Source organism: Neofelis nebulosa, chromosome 15 (assembly GCF_028018385.1).
Source record: "Neofelis nebulosa isolate mNeoNeb1 chromosome 15, mNeoNeb1.pri, whole genome shotgun sequence".
Classification (NCBI taxonomy): Eukaryota; Metazoa; Chordata; class Mammalia; order Carnivora; family Felidae; genus Neofelis; species Neofelis nebulosa.
Genome location: NC_080796.1, coordinates 37,114,634 through 37,133,138, shown reverse-complemented (window position 1 = coordinate 37,133,138; position 18,505 = coordinate 37,114,634). Strand labels below are relative to the sequence as shown.

Below are 18,505 nucleotides of genomic sequence, written 5' to 3'. Positions count from 1 at the left end.
ATTTTGTTTTTGAAATTGATACTATGTATTGATTCTTGCTTTTAGGAACTCTCATTGTTTATTTTTATTATAAAAATAATACATAGTCATTGTAGACAATTAAGAAAATACAGAAAAGCATAAGGTAGCATTGTCTAGAGACAATGAAATTAACATTTTGGATGTTTCTTTCCCAATAAATATCTAAAGGGATTTTATTATAAAAAGTGCGGGGATGGGGCCCTGGGTGGCTCAGTCGGTTAAGTGTCCACCTTTGGCTTAGGCCATAATCTCGTGGTTCATGGGTTCGAGCCCTGTGTCAGGTCCTTTGCTGACAACTCAGAGCCTGGACCCTGCTTCACATTCTGTGTCTCCCTCTTCTCTGCACCTCCCCTGCTTGTGCTCTGTCTCTCTCTCCCAAGAATAAATAAACATCAAAAAAAAAAAAAAGTACAGGGGCACCTGGGTGGTTCAGTCAGTTAAGCATCTGACTCTTAATTTCAGCTCAGGGTTGTGAGATTCAGCCCTGTGTTAGGCTCTGCACTGGGCATGGAACATGCTAAAGATTTTCTCTCTCTCCTTCTCCCTCTGCCCCTTCCCTGCTCATTCTCTCTCTCTCTTTCTCCTACTCTCAAAATAAATCAATATTTATTTTAAAAAGTACAGAAAAAAGACATTAAATTGGCTATGGCAGGACATGAACTTAAAAACATAAAGTGTTGTTAAGTATTTAGGAAGAATTTGCTTGTTAGGGCTATAAATTTGTCTTTTCAGGCATGTGAAGTACTTAAAAATCAAATATGTTAAATTTATGAAAGAAGTTTAAAATATTTAAAGTATTAGCTAAGTTTGTCAATGGACTAATTACTTAGAGGTGTTTAGTATTTTCAACTTGAATTAACTGAACATTAATTTCAGAGAAAGTGAGGGTGATCAGAATTTAAACTTTTTAAATTATATCTCCTCTAACACTTTGATTGTTTATCCTGCCTAGGAGATGTATAAATGAAATCAAATTGGGACATGACTAAAGAAAAAGAAAAGAAAACAAGGTAATTGTCTCTTACATACTTTCGAGCTGAATTTATATTCTGTTAAAAGCCCATTACATATGTTTACTGCAAATGAAATCTAGATGTGTTAGTTAAAAGCTCACTGAGGAGATCACAAAATTTAAATTCTCATTACAAATTACCTGGAAACTGGAGCCAACTAAAATTAGACACAGTAAGAGTCCAACAGCAAGAGCATGAAGTTTTGAGTCCGATTTGGTCCCTATTCAAGCTACGCTAACTGTATGACTGCAGTTAAGTTACCTTCTCTGGGCACTCAGTTTCCTTGTTTTGCTTTTTGTTTTTTGTTTTTAGTTTTTTTTTTAATGTTTATTTATCTTGGGAGAGAGAGATAGAGTGAGCAGAGGAGGGGCAGAGAGGGAGAGAGATCCCAAGTAGGCTCCGTGCTGTCAGTGCAGAGCCAGATGTGGGGCTAGAATTCACGAACCCGTGAGATCGTGACCTGAGCAGAAATCAAGAGTTGGAAGCTTAACCTCTGAGTCTCCAGGTGCCTCTCCTTGTATGTTAAGTGGAAATAATACCCAACTCACAGAGTGTCATAAGGATTAAATAACTTAATACATACAAGAGCCTAATATAGCCAATCCTCAATAAATGGTAACTTTAATATATCAGGCACAGTGAAATAAGGGATTTGTTCAGCTGGATGTACAGTATTTTTTCATTTGGGTTTGTTTGTCCCTCCAGTTATTAATCTGTTTACTTGCCATGCAGCCAGAACCAGCTACATAATTTGTGGGGCCCAGTGAAAAATGAAATTGCAGGGCCCTGTTGAAAATTCATGGGCCCTTTTGAACATGGGGGCCTTGTGTTAGTGCAGAGATCACATGCCTATGAAACTGACTCTGTGTATGACATAGTAACAGGATGGTTTCTATGGTTACTTCACCCAGTTTTACAGTCTCTTAAGTGGAGATAAATAAGGTGTATAACATATGAATTTTTAGGGGCACCTGGGTGACTCAGTTGGTTAAACAGCCAACTTCAGCTCAGGTCGTGATCTCACGGTTTGTGAGTTTGAGCCCCGCATCGGGCTGTGCACTGACAGCTCAGAGCCTGGAGCCTGCTTCGAATTCTGTGTTTCCCTCTCTCTCTGCCCCTCCCCTTCTTGTGCTGTGTGTGTGTGTCTCTCTCTCAAAAATAAGTAAAAATTTTTTAAAAATTAAAAAAAACATATGACTTTTTAAAGAGCTTTGAGTGGCACCTCGCTGACTCAGTTGGTAGAGCATGTGACTCTTGGTCTCAGTTTGGAAGTTTGAGCCCCATGTTGGGTGTAGAGATTACTTTTTAAAAATCAAAACACACACACACACACACACACACACACGTGTGTGTACCTCGATACTTATAGCCTTATCACCAACAATAGCCAAACTATGGAAACAGCCCAAATGTCCATCAACTGATGAATGGATAAAGATGTGGTATATATATTTATAATGAAATATTACTCAGCCATCAAAAAGAATGAAATTTTGCCATTTGCAAAGACATGGATGGAGCTTGAGTATACTATGCTCATTGAAACAAGACAGGCAGAGAAAGACAAATACCATATGACTTCACTCATATGTGGAATTTAAGAAACAAAACAGATTAACATATGGCAAGGGAAAAGAAAAACAGAGAGAGAGAGAGAGGGAAACAAACAATAAAAGACTCTTAGTGATAGAGAACAAACCAAGGGTTGGTGGGTGGGTGATGGGTATTAAGGAGGGCACTTGTTATGGAGTACTGGGTGTTATATGTAAGCGATGAATCACTAAATTCTACTCCTGAAACCAATATTACACTGTATGTTAACTAACTAGAATTTAAATAAAACTTTGAAATAAATAAATACAAATAGGCAAAAAAACCCAAAAATAAAAAATAAAGGACTTTGAAAATATTAAGCATGTATATACAGTACATCCTCATTATTCATGAATTCCATCTTTGCAAATTTGCCTACTCATAAACACTTATTTGTTATCTCAAAATCAATACTTGGGCATTTTAATAGTCATTCCCAGAAACGCACAGAGTAGCAAAAATCTGAGTCTCCTTGATATGCATATTCCCAGCTAAGGTCAAACAAGGGGACACTCCACCTTCTTGATTCAGCTTTCATCCTATAAACAAGTGTCCTTTTCCTGATCTGTTTAGTATTACTAGGGTTTTTTGTTTGTTTGTTTTTCTTTTTTTTTTAGAATGCTCCCCAAGTACAGTGCTAAAGTGCTGGCTAGTGCTCCTAAGCAGCAAGAAGGCTGTAATGTGCCTTATGTGTGTTAGATAAGCTTTGTTCAAGCATGTATAGTGCTGTTGGTTGTGAGCTCAATGTTAATGAATCAACAGTATGTATTAAATAATTATACATACAGATACATACATGAAATAAGGTTATATATTGATTGGTTGACAAAAATCTTATTACCAGAGACTCACAAGGACCTATCCCTGTATTTCCCCTAAGAGCAATTGACTGAGTATTTGCTAATTCAATACTTGGGGCCACTTTATAGAACATAACTATAAACATAACTATAAACATAACTATAAACATAACTGCAAAAACAAGAATCAACTGCATAGATGTAGAAAATATACTCCTGTTTCTACAGGTATGTTATTATAAATTACCTTTAATGTACAGCAACCCAAAGCCTATTTGAAGTCCACTGGTTTGGATCAGCCCACTGAGATATTACCTTGGTGATGGGACATTATGATCTAAGCCATTCCAACTTTGTTCTATTCATAGAACCCTAATTAAGAGAAGTTTTGGAGTTAGAGAGACCATTTACTTATCAGCCATGTATCCTCTAATAAATTACTCAATCTCTTAATATCAATCTCTTCATCTGGGATAAAGATACCTATTTCATTAAGTTGTAGGTTTGTGTGTATACTGTAGGAGGTAGGGAAGAAGTTGGAATTCAATGAGATGTGCATGGAAAGCTCTTTACATTGTGCCTGGCATCAATTTATTACACATACTGATATTTGTTGAACACCTACTCTGTGCCTGGTGGTGTTCTGGGTACTGGGGACAAATGGATACCTATCCCAATGGAGCTTATAGTCTAAAGGTTTAAGGTAGGTACTTAGTAAACCATAGCTATTTTTATTGGTTTTATTAAAACTTCTTATTTCACTTGGGGAATTATTTTATTCATACGTCTTTTTTTTTATCAGAAGAGGAAGCCTCCCTGTAAAAAAAATCTTCAGAAATCCAAAAGTAATCATTTCTTTTTCTTTTTACAGGAATACAGGATAGTAGAAATAAGACTGGTATTGAAGAGAGGAGTTCACAATGCCAGAAAAATGAATTCCCTAAAGAAGTATATGAAGGGTCAGCAAAAGAAGACCACCCAACTCTGATGAGTTTGGTGTCTCTAATGAGACCAGTGCAGGGCGGCTGCTGAAGATAAGAAGGTATTTTGCTGTTGGTTTTGTTTTTTTCGTAAAGCTCCCAGATAATCCAAAAGGCTTATCAAGAGATCTAATTAGTTGGGCACAACCCTGGCACCTGTGGGCCAGGGGCTAAATCCTCCCTCGCTAGAGTGCAACCTGGAAGAATATTTCTGCATCTGTGAGCTTCAGCGTCCTTAGCTGAAATGGGCTGATATCAGTACTGAGGTATTGTGAGGATGAAATGAGACAACAGATGAAGGGACTTGTAAACTATAAAGCATATAAAGCAAGTGTTGGGGAGGGAAAATTTTCCTCTAACTTCAAGATCCTTCTGGCTGGTCTAAGAATTAAATTGACATAAGACAGATAACAGGAAAGAATCAAAGTTAATTTGTACGCACAGAGGTCCTACAGATACGACCAAGGCTGGCAGCTTGTTTTATACAAAGAAACAATAAATTAGTGAGGAGTTGACAGGATAAAGAAAACTTATGTTTGGGAACTTTAACTAGTAAGAATTTAGAATTTGGACTGGGGCAGTAAGTTAGTAAAAGTAAGAAGGTTTGTTTATAAAGGCTTCTTCACCCTGAATTCTCTCTCTCTGATGATAAGGATGTCTCTCTACCTCCTGGTACAGGGAGGGTACCTTTCACATGGGAGATTAATTTCTTGCTTTCTGGAGACAAAGGAGTGTCAGGGTCTCCTTTTTGCACTGGCTGTTTCTTAAGTAACTTTAACTCAAAATAATCAAGATGCCAAAGTGGCATATTTTGGGGTAGCCTGCCCTGAGCCCCAACACAAGCATTATAAGTTTTTTCTAAAATGTACATTGGTTAGATTAGTTTATCAATTCAGAAAGTTATGTGTGTTGTATCTAAGAGTAATGCTCTATCATTATTTTACAAGGCAATCATTTGTCACATAAGAGAGCCAATTTGAATAATTCTTAAGCCAACAATTTTTCCTCGCTCAAAGGTTACTCTTCCAATAAAGATTTTAGGCTACATTCTAAGGTATCCTATCCCCATTTTCCTAGATTTACTCTTATTTGCTATGATGGGTAGGCCACCACAGGATGTGATGCTTAAGCATGAGCATTATTTTGAGCCAAAAACAATCAAGGCCCAAACGGTTCAGGAAGAAACTTTGACTTTCCCCTTGGCTGCCTAAAAGAATTCAAATAGAGGACCTGGTCCAGAAAGGGAGCAATCACCGCAGATAACTACAGTATAATATGAACTACGTTGGTGGACAGGGAGGAACCAAGTTTGTTAAAATTTCTCTATATCTCATTGTTTTTATATGGCCCTGCAAACATTTACTTACTGAAAATTTATCTTTTTCATCTTCCTGGGATTTTCTTTACTTCCCTTTGAAGTCTCAAACCCCTACTTTCATCTCCATTGTTCAGGATGACATATATATCCCCACTTTCCTGACTGTCTTTGGAATCTCTCGTGTTTATGTGGATTTCCTGTACATTCATAATTAAATTGGATTCTGTCCTGTTAATCTATCTCATGTCAATTTAATTCTTAGACCAGTTAGATGAATCTTGAATGGGAGAGGAAAATTTTTCCTTCCCAACAATTGTTTTCATCTTGAAATAATCTGCATGCCAAATGGTACATCTTGGGGCCACTGTTCTGAATCCTTACAGTTCTCTCCTCTGAAACTTCCCTGGAATTTTTACATATTAAAAGCTAAGTTGGTGACTGTGGAAAGAGAAAATGGGTTAGGAGCCAAGAGATCTGCAAAGGGAGAGAAAAACAGAGAGTAGAATGAGGAGCAAACAGAAAAGAACAAATCAAAGCACATGTCCCATACAACATTAAACCAGTTCCCCAATTCTGGAAATAGGTCGGTGCAACAAAATGTCTGAACTTCATTTACCTGATGAAAAATATTAATCCTTTCTTTTAACAGATATAAGCTAGATACTATTTGCAGTGTTTGATTTACATGGAAGTAGCATTTTTCACTGATGATTGCACAAACTTCTCCTTGCTGGGCAATGTATCTAGGGTATATTGGTTTTGGAGTGCCATGCAGGCTAACCTGTTAACTTCTGACTCGAGTATTTTCAACGTTTGCATAGTGATATCCAACTCTTGTTCCATTACCACAGAGAGATTTAGGATTGCTTTTCCCAATTCATAACCTCCAAAGTTTGGAAATATGACCCTCAATGCTGATAAAAAACCTTGGAGTTGTGATGTACAAGCAGATTTTTTGACTTCCCGAGTGATACATTTACATAGCACGCATTTAAGAACAGAGGAGACCACGTTTGTAATTTGCCTGGCATTTAGGGTGGAGTATTCAGTGACAGAAGAGGCCAAGTACCCAAGTTCACATCATTCTGACCATTTAGGTGGGAACCCTTTACATACTTTGTTGCCACATAAAATAGAAAGACCAGTGTGGTTTACAGACAAGGTTGGAGTTGAACCTGTAATTTCCAGGACCTGGAGTATTCCATGACTTTTGCCATCGGTAAAGTGAACTTTCATACATTTCCATGATCCATGAGTTCCTGTCAATCTGTAAGATTGCAGAATACTATAGTTGTTCTAGGAAGCCTATAGTCTGGTTTGGGCAGCTGTAAAACTTGGTTCTGTCAGTCAGGAATAAAGGCAGGTTTTAAAATTGGGTGGAGAAAGGATAAAGAGGTCTGTTTGGGGGCTGCATATTTAGTAGCTCTGTCAGTCCTATCATTTCCAAAAGATATAGCATCAGTTTTCTTAGTAGGGGCTGAACAGTGAACAGTGACAGTTCTAAAAGGGAGATGAAGAGCTTGTGGTAGGCAGCAATTATATGCCCATTAGCAATGGGAGTACCTGCAGAATTGAAGAATCCAGAGGATTTCCAAATGGTGCCAACAGCATATTTGGACTCTGTGTAAATAGTGGCAGTTTTCCCTATGTCAAACTATAATCTCTAGTAAGAGCTGTGAGTTCAGCTGCTTGAGCTGACTTTACAGTGGGCAAAGAACATGCCTCCATTGTTTCCTATGGGGAAACTATGGCATAACTAGTTATGTTTCCCCATAAATGTCATTAATAGGAGCCATCAAAAACTAGAAGTTAAGTCTGGGTTGTCTAAAGGGATGTCTGAGAAATCCTCTCATGGCTTTGAGACCATTTCTATAGTTGTAAGGCAATCACCGGGAATAGCGTGGGCTCTCCATTGTCAGGGAGGGGTAGTAAGGTAGCTGGATTTAAAGTGTTACAACGATGTGAGATGATGGGAGGGCTAGTCAAAAGAGCTTGTTTGTAAGTGGTCTGTCACTGTGTAGAGAGGTGCCGTGTCTTATGAACTCGTAAGTGAGCAGACACAGCATGGGGAACACACAGGTTAATGGGGGAGACTAACGTAAGAGTACTGGCTTTGTCAACCAAGGTGGCAGCTGTGGTCACCACAAATAAATAAACATGGGGGTCAAGCCAATGCCACAGGGTCTAACTGGCATGAGAAATATGCTACTGGTTGTATCTGAGAGCAAAAGATTGTCCTGGAATGCTTGCAGCAATGCCATTATTTTCATGGCAGTATAGATGAAAAGGTTTGTTAAAATTAGGTAAACCAAGAGCTGGGGGTGTTGACAATGTTAGTTTCCAGGCTTGAAAGGAGGTTAATGTCTCTGAAAGCCAGGAAATGGGCTCTGGCTGGTGTCTGGGAGAAGGGCATACAGAAGTTTAACAAGGTCTACAAAATTAGGAATCCTTTGGCTGCAATAGTCAGCTGCCTCCCCCCACCCCCCAATTTACATAACCGTTGATTTGTTTCAGGGAGATAGATGGACAAAATTGATGGATGGTGTTGTGGAGTAAGCTTCTGATGCCCTGAGATGTCTCATGTCCTAAGTAGTTAGTGGTTGTTTGCAACCATTCAAGTTTAGATCTGGAGGCTTTATGGTCTCACTCAGCCAGTGCCTTTAGGGGGATGAGGGAGTCTATACAAGTTCCCTACTTAGTTTGATTACCCCCTGATTAAAATCAGAGGTGACAGGTAGAGATAAATCCTCGGAGCAGATGGTAGAGAAAGTCACATGAGTGTCAATTAAGAAATCCAATTCCTGATCCTCATTTTAAGGTTAATGGTGGGCTCTGGGGTGTGACTGAGGACCGGCTCGCACTGTCATTCAAGGGGGAATTGTCCCTCAGGAGAAAAGCACACTCTCTGAGGGTGATAGGGTTTAGGGAAATTGCTTCTTGAATTTTCCTCTTTCTTAATACAGGACAATTTCTCTTCCGGTGACCTGGATTCTTGCAATATCTGTGCTTGTCTGGAGGCGAATAGGGGGAGATCTGAATGGGCCTTGAATTACTCTGAGTCCTGCTTTTGCCTTTCCAAAGATTCAGGTTGCAAAGCAGGAATTGTTGCTATCAGTTCTTTTTCTCCTGCTTTCCTGCAAGCTATTTTCAAAGAATTAAGTAGCTGCCTTCAGGGGCAGGTGGGTGGCTCAGTCGGTTAAGCGGTTAAGCGTCCAACGTCGGCTCAGGTCACAATCTCATGGCTTGTGAGTTCGAGCCCCACATCAGGCTCTGTGCTGACAGCTCGGAACCTGGAGCCTGCTTTGAGTTCTGTGTCTCCCTCTCTCTGCCTCTCTCCTGCTCATGCACACACACGCTCTCTCTCTCAGAAAATAAACATTAAAAAAAAATTTTTTTTAAGTAGCTGTCTCCATTATTATGCTTAGTGGTTGCCCTCACCAACAGAGCAGGTGGATTTGTTATTTAACATCCGGGAGAAAATTTCCCACTAAAGCAGAAATTAAAAGATTGCAATGTTCCAGGGCTTCTGGATTTAATGCAGTTTGTCTTTGAAAAGTATGTACAGAACATTCAACAAAGGCTTTTATGTGCTCAAAGAAGAGCTAAGTACATAGTTCATAGTACTATGTAGAGTGCTCAAAGGAGAGCTCAAAGAAGAGCTATTATGTGCTCAAAGAACAACTAAGTACATAGTTCAACCTCAGACCAATTTACTCTGAGGGGGAACACCTCGAACATTGCTCCTATGAAGCCTTAGATATCAGCCTCCAACTGAACTGTTTCCTGGTCATGTGCAGGAGGGGCTGGGAATAGCTAGGGCCATCTGTTTCCTTAGTGAGGGCGGTATTCTCCAGGGGACCATCTAGCTTGTCTCATAACCATCATATTGATGTGAAAATGTTGGGGATTATAGCCAATGACCAAGATAGAATTTTTGAGACATCTTCAATGTGAGAAGGTGGTTTTATTAAAACATGGGGAGAGGATGGTGGGCAGAAAGAGCTGCACTGGGGTTGTGACGGGTGACTGATTATACCAGGGGGTTAGGGAAAATGTAAGTCTCTAAGGAATTTTGGAAGCAAGGTTTCCAGGACCTCGAGGGGGCTAGCTATGGTTAGGAAAGGGCCATTTATTACTGTCTAATAAAACCTTAGTTATGAGACCCTTTAGATATCTTTCAGGGGGCCATATGCTTAGAGTATAATTGCCAACATATATCTTGGGGGGTAGAGATAAAGGCATTTCAAAAAGAGTTTTTACACGTTTAAGTAGACTTACAGGATCCTGGGGGGTTGGCTAAGAGTGCCTTTTGCCCTCAGCGAAGTGTCATCATCCAGGCAGCTGACTTCCTAGAGGAAGGTCACTTTGCCTGTCTCAAGGACTTGTCAGTGGACTGTAAATTGTAAGGAAATTTAATTGTTTTCTTTTGCCTTTCTTTCCCACATCAATATAATCATGGGTGGGAAGAACAGTCCTTAATAGCCAGTCTAGGCCCGTGTGAGTGGGGTTGTAAATAGCCACTAATCTTTCTAATTCTTCTGTAAATTTGGTAGGATCCTCCCAGAGCATAGGTTAAGGGGTTTTATTTTTATTTTTTTAATGTTTTTTAAAAATTTATTTTGAGAGAGAGAGAGAGCAGGGGAGGGATATAAAGAGAGGGAGAGAGAGAGAGAACACCGAGCAGGCTCTTCATTTTTCAGCACAGAGCCCGACGTGGGGCTTGATCTCAGGAACTGTGAGATCATGACCTAAGCCGAAATCAAGAGTTGGAAGCTTAACTGCCTGAGCCACCCAGGTTCCCCTAGGGGCTTTATAATTTAAAAGATCTGCTGCTGTCCTGGGGACCTGAATTCTTTGCCAGGATACATCCACAAAGGACATGGCACAGGAATGCCTGCAACTGGCAGAACTTGATTACAGAGCCCTAGAAAGTGGGAGGAGTCGAATAATAAGAGCAAAGCCCTGTTGCTCTTCCTGGGTGCTTTTGCTCAGTTCACTTGCTGACATTCAGTATTTACCTAAGTAAGTTGTTTTCCCTAGGATTAGAGGTCAGGCAGAAGTGCTCTGCAAATATTGTCAGGAAAGGGAAATTGTAACAGGCAGCTGGTTGTTAAAATGTTTTTTTTCCTGGGGAAGTTGGAGTTTTAGGATTCAAGGAGATGGGGCTGGGCTTTGAGAAGGGGAGTTTATTTTATTTTATTTTATTAAAAAAATTTTTTTTTATGTTTATTTTTGAAACAGAGAGAGACAGAGCATGAATGGGGGAGGGTCAGAGAGAGAGGGAGACACAGAATCCGAAGCAGGCTCCAGGCTCCGAGCTGTCAGCAAAGAGCCTGACGCGGGGCTCGAACTCACAGACCATGAGATCATGACCTGAGCCAAAGTCAGAAGCTCAACCAACTGAGCCACCCAGGTGCCCCAGAGAAGGGGAGTTTAGACCAAGGGTCCAGATCCAAAACTTTGCTTTCACAGTCTATCTTTGGAAATGAACTCTCTAGATCTTTGTGAGAGCTGATATTTTACACTGTCTTGTGGGATGCCTCTTGTGTCCTTGGTTAAGGCATAAGAAGGCTTAAGCTTGACTCACTACTGAGATGAATAGATCCTACTCATCAGTGGCCAGACAACAGATCTTCTAAATTAGAAAAACTACTGTATTTGAAAAATTTTAGAGAGCTCTCATCCTAAAGAATTGTCTTATTAAAATTAAAAAGTAGATACAAAAGAATGTAACAGCAAACCTCATAGAATCCTTTTTCCAAGATGAAAAAACAGAAATTAGTCCTTAGACCAAAAATTAAAACTCCGCGTCCAACATAAGTTCTTCCTTCTTAAGATCCAAACAATTAAGCAGACCATCTTCTGGCACACCTGTTTATTTTATGTCTAAGAGCTGTGGTCCTGGAAACTGTAGGTATCTAAAAAGTAGGAAAAAAATAGTAAAATCTTACTAAGTTTGTTTTGTGTCCTGGGAGCTTGGCTTGGCTTTCTGCCTGCCTGGGACATGCTGGCTGTCAGTTCTTTCTTTTGGCTATCTTTGAGAATGATTCTGGATCTTGAGAAGGTAATAATCTTTGCACCCTCTTTGAAGACCCTTTGAAGGGTCCATAAAGTTGTTTAATACTGCCAGAAACATTTAGTATCCATCCCAGCTAAAAATTGACAGGATATTTAAAAAAAAAAAACATTTTTTAAGTAGCTATATGGTTAAAAATTGATCAGAAAGTGGAAGCTGATAGTCAAAGCCTGATAGGAATTTTTTTTTTTAGGTCTCCTCCCCTATGCTAAAATAAAACTATATACACTATTAAATAACAAAAATTCAACTGAGGACATTTTAATGGTCTAATTGGCTTTATTAGTTGATTCATGAATTGGGTAGCATCCTACCTAGGAAGTAGAGGGGAGCTCCAACGGGCTACAGAAAAGCAAAGGTTTTTATTTATTTTTTTTTTTAATTTTTTTTTTTTCAACGTTTTTTATTTTTATTTTTGGGACAGAGAGAGACAGAGCATGAACGGGGGAGGGCCAGAGAGAGAGGGAGACACAGAATCGGAAACAGGCTCCAGGCTCTGAGCCATCAGCCCAGAGCCTGACGCGGGGCTCGAACTCACGGACCGCGAGATCGTGACCTGGCTGAAGTCGGACGCTTAACCGACTGCGCCACCCAGGCGCCCCAAAAGCAAAGGTTTTTAAAGGTAGACAGAAAATGGAAAAAAGAAAATTATTTGCAAAGAATCCATTGTTTCAGGCAAAGTTACCTTCTTAAAGGGAATGGGAAGGGCCCATGAGTAAATTTCCTAGTGCTGACCAGGAACTTCTCATGTTGACTACGTAAAGCTTGCACTCCTGGGGGGTTGAAACTGCAGTAAGGTTAGGTACTAAGCCTTTGGGCTATGGAATTGAGACCTTAACCTAATTGATGCCATTTTGGGCCTGTGGTTTTCTTTTTAACAATTTCCCCCCCTTTTGATCAAGCTCTCTGCTGTCAGCACAGAGCCCTCTTGGGATCCTCTGTCCCACTCTCTCTTTCTCAAAAATATATAAACATTTTTTTTAAATGCAGCTCTAGAGGCAATGCAAAGTCTATCTATTGCTTTCACCAATCCTATAACTTCCCCCATTTTTCTCATAAGGCTTGTAAATTATTGACCTTAAAAAACCAAAGTTCTTCTCGGAGGAACTTACATTCTTTCTCTGTCCTTTCGAGATATAAATCTTACGTTTGTTGCCTTTGCAATATAAACACCCCAGGGGGTATCTAAAACAATGGCCACACTTGCCTAAGACTAAAAGGGGTAGGAGCAGGAAAAATGACCTTTTAAAAAATACAAAGTGCTCCACAGCTTCCATAAGATTACTTACTTGTCAAGAGCAAATACAAATCATGTGCCTTCTCCACAAATACTACTGGTAAAAAGCTTTAGCCATCCAAGTAGATAAACTTAACTTATATACTAGTGAGTTTTATATTGCTATACTTGATTCGTAGCTAACAATTTTTAATGGAAAGCTATAAAAACTCTGTTTTCTACATTACAAATATGGTGTTTTTCTACCTCCAGATGGTATTATCAGAATTAACTTGTAAAAGAGCACTATATAACTGGCTTAAAATTAAGCACTTATAACTCGAGCAGTTCTAAATCTCAAAAATATAGTAGAAACTAAGCTAAATGTTTTTCAGGTTCATGTGATCTAGGAAATTTTTCAGTTAATAAAAGCAAAGTTTAAATTTGTTGGTTTAATAAACATAAGAAATACAGATGGCCAATAGACACATGAAGAGATGTTCAACATCACTCATCACCAGGGAAATGCAAATCAAAGCTCTAAGGACATACCACCTCACACCTGTCAGAATGGCTAACATCAAAAACAAGAAACAACAGGGGCGCCTGGGTGGCTCAGTCGGTTAAGCGTCCGACTTCGGCTCAGGCCATGATCTTGTGGTTCGTGAGTTCAAGCCCCACGTCGGGCTCTGTGCTGACAGCTCAGAGCCTGGAGCCTGCTTCAGATTCTGTGTCTCCCTCTCTCTCTCGGACCCTCCCCCGTTCGTGCTCTGTCTCTCTCTGTCTCAAAAAAAAAAAATAAATAAACGTTAAAAAAAAACAAAACAAGAAACAACAAATGTTGGCGGGGATGTGGAGAAAATGGACTCCTCATGCACTGTTGGTGGGAACACAAACTGATGTAGCTACTGTGGAAAACAGTATGGAAGTTTGTCAAAAAATTAAAAATAGAACACTATATGATCCAGGAATCACACTACTGGGTGTGTACCCAAAGAAAATGAAAACACTAACTCAAAAAAATATATGCACCCCTATGTTTTTTGCAATATTATTGACAACAGCCAAGATATGGAAGCGGCCCAAGTGTCTATCCATAGATGAATGGATAAAGAAGATGTGATATATATGTAACATATACAATGGACTATTACATAACATATAATATATGAATGGAATATTCCTCAGCCATAAAAGGAATGAGACCTTGCCATTTGCCACGACATGGATGGACCTAGAGGGTATAACACTAAGTGAAATAAGTCAGTCAGAGAAAGACAAATATCATATTTCATTCATATGTGTAATTTAAGAAACAAAACAAGTGAACAAATAAAGGAAAAAAGAGACAAAAAACCACAGACCCTTAACTACAGAGAAGAAACTGGTGGTTACCAGAGGGGAGATCAATAGGGGGATGAGTGAAATAGGTGAAGGGGATTAAGAGTATACTTATCGTGATGAGCACTGAGTAAAGCATAGAATTGTTGACTCAGGGTGCCTGGGTAGCTCAGCCAGTTAAGCCTCTGACTCTGGCTCAGGTCATGATCTCACAGTTTGTGGGTTTGAGCCCCACATCAGGCTCTGTGCTGACAGCTCAGAGCCTGGAACCTACTTCAGATTCTGTCTCCATCTCTCTCTGTCTCTCCCTCACTCATGCTCTGTCTCTCTCAAAAATAAATAAACATTAAAAGAATTGTTGACTCACTATATTGTACTCTTGAAACTAGTATTACATGTTACTTACATTTCAATTTAAAAAAGAGAAAAAATGTATGATACAGATGCTGAAAAAAATAAGTCTTTAGAGTTATCAGCATTAAGTATGATGCTTTTCCACCTTGGTTTACTAAAAGTCAAACAAGCTCATGTTATCTTTGTTACCAAAATTGTCAGCCAAAATAAATAAATAAATAAATAGATAAATAAATAAATAAATAACTTAAGATGGTGGCTAACTGCTTTAATGTTTCATAAATTTTTCATGAGTAATCTTGGTATGATTATTTTTTTAAATGTTTTACTTATTTTTGAGACAGAGACAGAGCATGAGCAGGGGAGGGGCAGAGAGAGAGGGAGACACAGAATCTGAAGCAGGCTCCAGGCTCTGAGCTGTCAGCACAGAGCCTGACGCGGGGCTCGAACGTGGGGCTCCAACTCATGGACCATGAGATCATGACCTGAGCTGAAGTTGGAAGCTTAACCAGCTGAGCCACCCAGGCGCCCCTCTCGGTATGATTATTAATAAATGAATTAAATAGATGTAAATATGCATCAAACTGGGTAAATTTCTGGAACTAATGAAAAAACTGAATTCAAGCCGAACAAGAATTAATTATATGGGACCAAGTGAACTGATGAGGATGATTTTAATTTTATGACTTTTTGTTTAAAATATAGTTGGTTCTTTAATCTTCTGTTTTATAGATAGAAGGAAGCCTTTCCTCTTAAGCTATGACTTATAGCAATTTGATAAAGTATACCTTTGTAACCAGAATTGAAATATCTTTTTCTCCCTATCTGATCTCTCCAGAATTCAGAAACTCTCAGTGATATTCTTATATTTTCATGGCAATATAGTTATTTGCCCAAGTTCAATAAGAATCTGCTTTCCTTGTAACATGACACAGTTGGAAGATGGTTATATTACAAAGGCTTTGAGTGGAATGTCATATTTGAAAGAGACATGCATAGATTTAGGTGTGACCAGACTGCTTTAAGGAACTAAGGTTGACTTTATGGAGTCAATAAAACTCCTTGGAAATATCAGCGTGGTACCTTCCTTGCAGGATTCCTAACAGCCTTACCAGTTGAGTAAGGAAGGTCACTTCCTGGCAGGTACAAGCCTCTCAGGATATTCGGGGGACCCCAAGAAGAGAGTAACTAATCCAAATCTATAGGTATTACAAAGTTTGATTGCAAGTATTTGGTTTGACTTCTTCACCCTGAGAAGCTGTTAAAAGGAGATTCCTTATGAAAAGTTCCAGCAAGCAAACCGAAAGGAGCATATATAATCAATCATCACTCCTGCTGTATTTATATAATCAAGCCAAGCTTATTGAAAGTAGATTTATTTTGCAAACAAATTAGTCTTAGCTTTGCTATCTTTGGTAGAAATCACAGTATTTATAAAGAAAAATTATGTTTCAATAACATACCTTTGTGGATATTAGAAGCTAATACTATTCATCGTAAATTGGACTGGATCCTAAACTCTTCTAGCTATAAATCTTCAAACTATCATTTCCAATTTTTCCCTACCATTGTCTTTAAATCATTAAGAACTAAAACTGCCCTTTTTCCAAAGCCATGCAAACTAAAGTTGGACGACTCGGTATATAAAATTCAGAGAAATCACCACAAGAGCTCATGTGTGGACGATCCTTGTTGACTATTACTATGGGTGCCACTCAGAAAAATCACAGAGACACTCAAACTGCAAACTAGGAAAGTCTATCAGATTGCTACTATCTGCCCTCAGTCCATCTAGAAATACTTCAAATCTAACAACTAGAAATCTCAAGTGGCTACCCTCAGAACTCAGAAACTTGTTTACAACTTGTTCCAATCATTAACCATTATTTTTCTTTTGTTTCCACAGAAATGCCTCTGATTAAATACCTGATTGTTTGCATAATATAGGCCTAACTTTGGTAGCCTACCTGAAAGATGGCCTTCTGAAATGAATTTAACTGAACTGACCTGTCGTCAGGACTGAGTCTAGTTCGATGAGACTAAACAATCTACTGGCTCAACTTCTGGACGATGAAATTTCTTGAGGAAATTTCAAAGGCAGGACTGTGGAGGAGCAAAATGTGCCACCCCAAAATGTGTTTCTCTGGCTCAACAAGGAGGAATTTGTGTACTCATGGGGGGAAAATGTTGCTTCTATGAATAAAATCTGTTAAAAGATTAGTATTTTTCAGCAAATAAACTAATTTTACCCATTATATGAGACTAACCTATTCCCAGAGTAGGAGACTGATCTAACGGGGTGTGGGGTAACACACTTCAATCTGTTCTTTTCTGTTTGTTCATCCTCATTTTCACCTGCATTGTGTTCTCCTTTTATGGATCTCTTGCCACTCAGTTACTAACTCTCCACAGCCACCAGCTCAACTTAAAAAAAAAAGTTTGTTTATTTATTGAGAGAGAGAGAGAGAGAGAGAGAGGAAGGGACAGAGAAAGGAGAGAGACCAAGAAGGCACCAAGCTCAGCACAGAGCCGAAGATGGGGCTCAATCTCATGAGATCTCACTATGAGATCATGACCTGAGCCGAAATCAAGAGTCGGACGCTTACCTGGCTGAGCCACCCAGGCGCCCCATCAACTTTTAATACGTGAAACATCTAAGGAAGTGTCAGAGGAAGAAACTGCTGAGGTTTAGGACAGGCCACCCCAGGATGTGCTGCTTTGGCATGGGGATTATTTTGAGTTAAAAACAATGAAGGCCCGAAAGGCTCAGGAAGAACCTAAGACCTTTCCCCTGTCAATCTTACAAATAAAATTGCCAGTTACTTTATTTGGGAATAGCAGAGGAATTGCAATTCAGGACAGGCAAACTATGGTGAACATAGGCGAGTCCAAAGAGACAAAGGGAAGGTCAGCTTTTAGTAGGTTTTAGAAGAAAATGGCAGAGGGTTGTTTTGAACAAAAGTTTGTTGGAGGAGCGCCTGGATGGGTCAGTTGCTTAAGCGTCTGACTTCAGCTTAGGTCATGATCTCTTGGTTCGTGGGTTCAAGCCCCATGTAGGGTTCTGTGCTGACAGCTTGGGGCCTGCTTGGGATTCTCTCTCTCTCCTTCTCTCTTTCTCTGCCCCTCCCCCACTTGCATTTTTTCTCTCTGTCTCTCAAAATAAATAAATAAACAACAAAAAAAGAGTTCATTGGAGAAGAACAAGAGTTTGGGGTTGTGGAAATTTCTCACCAGCTGTAAGCAGTGATTAGTGCTTTGTTGCTGGGGCTGGGAGGGAAATTCCTTCTTTTTCTTAAAAGCAAGAGATAAATACCTCTGTGAAAAATGTCCTCCCTTGTCAAGAGAATTCTTGTCTTCCTTCTCCCTGCTGCAAGGAGGGGTACAGGTGCGAGAGCTCCCCTGTCAGGGCTTTGAGACTCCATTTGAAATGAGGTTCCCTTTACTCATTCTTACACCTCAAACTTCCTAGAATAATTTAGATAGGGGACCTGCTCCAGGAAGGGAGCTATCACCACAGACAACTAACTACATTATAATATGAACTAGGTGTGGTAGGCAGGTGGGGAGCTAGCCAAGTCAGTTTGCTAAAATTCCTCTTTGGGTCTCATTGTTTCTGTAAGGCCCAGAAAACATCTGTTCACCAGACGTGCACCCGGTTTCACCTCCCTCTGAATCGCTTCCTTTCTTTTGAAGTACCAGACCCTTACTCCCTTCTCCTTAGTTCAGGATGACATATAGACCTCATTTTGCCTGTCTTTGGAATCTCTTATGTTTTGGATTCCCTGTGCGTATG

At 39.5% G+C, this 18,505-nt stretch overlaps 2 protein-coding genes and 1 long non-coding RNA gene across 6 annotated transcripts in view; 1 reads left to right on the top strand and 2 right to left on the bottom strand.

The window, feature by feature from the left end:
- ANGEL2 (angel homolog 2) overlaps window positions 1-18,505 on the bottom strand; it is a 254,102-nt gene that overhangs the window by 99,951 nt on the left and 135,646 nt on the right. The gene's annotated exons all lie outside the window — the stretch shown is intronic.
- Window positions 1-18,505, bottom strand: part of SPATA45 (spermatogenesis associated 45) — a 30,542-nt gene that overhangs the window by 6,168 nt on the left and 5,869 nt on the right. The window contains exon 1 of one of the 4 annotated variants that reach the window (XM_058700866.1): window positions 3,675-3,788. The exons of the other annotated variants lie outside the window; for them this stretch is intronic. The gene's annotated coding sequence lies outside the window, so the exon portion shown is untranslated. Of the gene's footprint in view, window positions 1-3,674; window positions 3,789-18,505 lie in introns of those variants that run through there. 4 annotated transcript variants of the gene reach the window in all.
- Window positions 3,806-16,967, top strand: LOC131495751 (uncharacterized). The gene is made up of 3 exons (XR_009254093.1): window positions 3,806-4,130; window positions 4,299-4,469; window positions 16,619-16,967. It is a non-coding gene; the product is annotated as an uncharacterized LOC131495751 (long non-coding RNA).